Source organism: Crocuta crocuta, unplaced genomic scaffold (genome assembly GCF_008692635.1).
Source record: "Crocuta crocuta isolate KB4526 unplaced genomic scaffold, BGI_CrCroc_1.0 scaffold235, whole genome shotgun sequence".
Lineage (NCBI taxonomy): Eukaryota > Metazoa > Chordata > Mammalia > Carnivora > Hyaenidae > Crocuta > Crocuta crocuta.
In genome coordinates this window covers 10,074,264-10,079,094 of record NW_027531285.1, presented here as the reverse complement: position 1 = coordinate 10,079,094, position 4,831 = coordinate 10,074,264, and the positions used below count along the sequence as shown (strand labels likewise).

Here is a 4,831-nt window from a genome sequence, read left to right as displayed (position 1 = left end):
CAGGGACTCCGCGGCATTATCCATATTAGATTTGAATCACCGAGCTGCCCCTTTTCAGAGACCTGGCTTCTTCCTGTTTAAGGAAGTCGGATCCCTGGGTTCTGATTTTTTTCATTTAAATTTAAATTTGTACAACTAGGTTACAAGAGCAGGGATTTTGTTTTGTTCTCTAATGTGTGCCCACGGTTGGAACAGAGCTGGACATATAGGAGGCGCTCAACAAATATTTGTTGAAAGACTTTAATGAGTGACACCCATCCATTTTTCCAGCTCTTGTTTCCTAGCGAAAGCATAGTTCATCACTGTGAAGGTGAAATTCTGAAAATAGGAAGTCTACAGGTAATTTAAGTCTCAAGCGATTAATAAGAGTAGGTGCTAATTCTTCGACAAACCTAACTTCATTAAACACATTAAACATAAAATACAGGAATGCTGAGGGGGAAAAAATCTATGTAATACATTGCAGTTCTGAGTACAAAAATGTTTTATTGTCTATCCCACATCTAGAAAAATTCTGATATAGTAAGAATAAACAGTAGGAGGTGGCTGGACGGAATCTTGAAGAGAAAAGTTTACTTATGGTCTTCACTCAAGACCATACCTAAAACTCCCAAAAGAAATGAGAATCTGTTTTTTGTTTTTTTTTTTAAAGCAGCAGAGACCCAATTGCAGGACAGGCTACACAATAACTTGCCTGTATTAAGGGTATGAAGTACAAAGACTGAAGAACTGTTCCAGATTAAAATAGAACTGCTAGCTATATGCAGCATGGACCCTGGACCTGAAAACTTTTTTTTAAATAGACCTTATTAAGACAATTGGAAAAAATTGAATAAGGTCTGTAGATTAAATAATAGTATTGTATCAGTGTTAAATTCCTGATTTTTTTATTACTGTGGCTTGGCAAGAGAATGTGCTTTGTGTTAGGAAATATGCCATGTTTAAGGGACAAAGGGGGAATTATGTAAATAATTTTACCCTCAAATGATTGCTAAAAATATATATGTGTGTGTGTATATATATATACACACACACATATATATATTTAGGAGAGAGAAAATGATAAAGCAAATGTGGTAAAATGATAACACTGGTGAATCTGAGTGAAGGAATTTTTTATACTCTCCTTTGCAACTTTTAAAAAAATTTCAGAGGGCTTCTTGCTGCAGTTACCATTTGGTGTTTAATAAGGCTCTGATGACTTTCTGTGCTAACTTAATCCTTCCTGAAGAATGAATCCATTTTCTTTGTCTTTTCCTTAGTGAAAGAAGAATGAAATAAAAGGTCATCACATTTTTGGTATAACAATCCTCATATTTAAAGGTTGTTCTTTAAAAAAAATTTTTTTAACATTTACTCTTGAGAGACAGAGAGCAAATGAGGAAAGGGCAGAGAGACACAGAATCTGAAGCAGGCTCCAGGCTCTGAACTGTCAGCACAGAGCCCACGTGGGGCCCGATGAACCGTGAGATCATGACCTAAGCTGAAGTTGGATGCTTACCGCACTGAACCACTCAGGTGCCCCAAGGTTCTTAAATAACTTTCCTAGACTAAGTTACTGCAAGCTCTTTAAAGCTTTCATTGTGAATCTTAGTTCACAATCTTCTTTTAATTATCTTCATTATACTCCTGGGACCCTTTTCCTTTTATCAGTTTTAGAGAGCAGCTCTTGAACTGGACAAAATTCAAATGTGTCTCCCATGGCCTGACCATTGACACAGTGGTATCTATATGTCATATTCTTACAACTTGTCACACAGTTCCCTTTTAAAGACTGTGGTAGCAGCACTACATTTGCTGGCTCCAGTTTTGTTTGATATCTCAAGGTCTTTCTTGGAATTCTCAGTTGCACATACCTAGTTGTTCTCTTGTAGGTGTTAGAAAAGAGCCTTCAAGGGGCGCCTGGGTGGCTTAGTCGGTTAAGCGTCCGACTTTCGCTTGGGTCATGATCTCGTGGTTTGTGGGTTCGAGCCCCACGTCGGGCTCTGTGCTGACTGCCAGCTCAGAGCCTGGAGCCTGTTTCAGAGTCTGTGACTCCCTCTCTCTCTGACCCTCCCCTGCTCACGCTGTCTCTCTCTCTCCTAGAAATAAATAAAACATAAAAAAAAATTTAAAAAAAGGAAAGAGCCTTCAAAAGTGAATCAAAGTATGGATCGTTGAGCTCGCCACAAAGGTAGCTTCAATAAAGCTCACCCTCCTGAGCTGAAAAATTAATGACAAGAAATTATCATTGAAATTAAATAGTCACAGGGGCACCTATGTGGCTCAGTCTGTTAAGCATCTGACTCTTTTTTTTTTTTAATAGTTTATTGTCAAATTAGTTTCCACATAACACTCAGTGCTCATCCCCACAAGTGTCCTCCTCCATGCCCATCCCCCCTCCCCCCACATCCATCAGTCCTCAGTTTTTGTCAGCATTCAAGAGTCTCTCATGGTTTGCTTCTCTCCCTTTCCCCCACCATTTCCGCCCTTCTTCTCCCCCTTGTTCCTCCGTCAAGTTCCTCCTAATCCTCCTATACGTGCAAACATATGATATTTGTCCTTCTCTGCCTAAGCATCTGACTCTTGATCTCTGCTCAGATCTTGATCTCAGGGTTGTGAGTTTGAGCCCCACATTGGGTTCCACACTAGATGTGGAGCCTACTTTAAAAAAAAAAAAAAAAGAAATTAAATACTGGCAGACATGTCCAAGGTATATTGCAGGGATTCAATCCCTTTATGAATCTTGTGATAGAGGAGTGTGTGAAGATGGCAACAAGTGGGCAACAGAACAATATTGGAATGGTGGTAACACGAGGAAATAGTGTCAAGTTAGAAGCCTTGGAACAAGTATAAACAATGGGTGTGTTCACTGGAAGAAATTAACTGCTTCTACATGCCCCCTCTCCATCACACCTGTTTTCCTGCAATATAAAAATCAGGTGATGTGCATTTTCATATTCAACGTTTTTATAAAAAACTTTTGTAATGGTAAAAAAAAAAGTGAATCAAATGTTCTTGAATCAGATAGTGGTGATGGTTGCACAAACGTGAATATACTAAAACCTACTGGATTGTACACTTGAAAAGAGTGAATATTATGGCATGTGAATTATATCTCAGTTTAAAAAAAAATTTTTTTTGAGAATGGGAGAGAGAATCTCAAGCAGGCTCCATACTCAGTGATCCAACTGAACCTGAGATCTTGACCCTGAGATCATGACCTGAGACAAAACCAAGAGTCAGGCACTTAACTGACTCCACTACCCAAGAGCCCCTATATCTCAGTTTTTTAAAAAGCAAATCAAAGAGAAAGCCTATGTTCTGAGGCTACCAAAAGCCATTGATATTTCTTAGTTATGTGTTTAAAAAAAAATTTTTTTTTAATGTTTTATTTATTTCTAGGGGAGAGAGAGAGACAGCGTGAGCAGGGGAGGGACAGAGAGAGAGGGAGTCACAGACTCTGAAACAGGCTCCAGGCTCTGAGCTGGCAGTCAGCACAGAGCCCGACGTGGGGCTCGAACCCACAAACCACGAGATCATGACCCAAGCGAAAGTCGGACGCTTAACCGACTAAGCCACCCAGGCGGCCCATCTTAGTTATGTGTTTTAGAGACAGTTGTAAAAGATATCACATTTTTATATTCCACAGACAAATACAATCTCTCTGAAGTAGAGTGGTAAGGGGAAGTGATGGTACAGATAACTAGATACATTATAATTTTCTGTGAATTACTCTGTGCATCACATATTTAAACAAATTGCTAGTTTGAACCTTTATTATAGCAACTATGATAGATGGTCTGTATGGAAAAAGTATGGGTTTATTAATTGGCCCTGCCATTTGCTACCTCATGGCCTTGAGTGTGTTCCTTAGCTTCACAAGGATTCAGTTTTTCGCCTGTATAAATAGGGATCATGACAATATACGCTTCATAGTTTAGAGGAAATGTATGAAGAAATGTCTTCCTTATGGGCACCTGGGTGGCTCAGGTCACAATCTTCAGGTTTGTGGGTTTAGCCCTGCATCAGGCTCTCTGCTGACAGCTCAGAGCCTGGAACCTACTTCGGATTCTGTGTCTCCCTCTCTCTCTGCACCTCCCCTGCATGTTCTCTGTCTCTCTTTCTCAAAAATAAACATTAAAAAAATAATAACATAAAAAAAAAGAAAACAAACCTGAGAACAGGAAGTTTACTACTCAAAAGCAATGTCCAGGTGGGGAGTGGGTGTCTTCAGACAACCACAAAGGCCTTAACCCTCTGACCCTAGCCTTGAAGGCAGGCTCAAACATTTAAACAAGACTTTACTGACTGCCATGCCATAGGGAAATACACAGAGAAACTACATATAGGGAAATAGTCCATGAATCCGGACAAGATAAACCTTCTCCTTGGGAACCACAGATCTATTTAACTTGGGATACAAGGAAATTATGCCACCTAGAGAATTCCTCCCTACTCCTGGCCTCATGCCCTTTGCCCAGAAGTACATCCCTGCCTCTCCCAAATCCAGTTAGAGAGGGAAGCATAGCAGAAGACCTTATCTTTTAAGTCAAGGTGGGTTGACAGGAGTGGGTGTTTAAGATTTCATTTTTTAGTAATAAAACACACCCAATGTGGGGCTTGATCTTAAAACCCTGAGGTCAAGAGTGGCACACTCCATTGACTGAGCCAGCCAAGGCACCCCTCCATGTGGTCCTTTTTTGTCTCATTGAATCTCCCATTGGAAAAAATCATATACCAGGGGTTTGAAGCCACTGCCTCCATCCCTTCTGAAAATTATCAATGAATTGATCTTCTGGGTGCACTTGTGTGGCTCAGTGAAGCCAGCAACTCTTTACCCCTGGGTCGT

At 40.2% G+C, this 4,831-nt stretch overlaps 1 pseudogene; it reads left to right on the top strand.

The window, feature by feature from the left end:
• The first annotated feature begins 243 nt into the window (after positions 1-243).
• On the top strand, positions 244-2,835 carry LOC144237643 (small nuclear ribonucleoprotein G pseudogene; annotated as a pseudogene).
• The last annotated feature ends 1,996 nt before the right edge of the window (positions 2,836-4,831 follow it).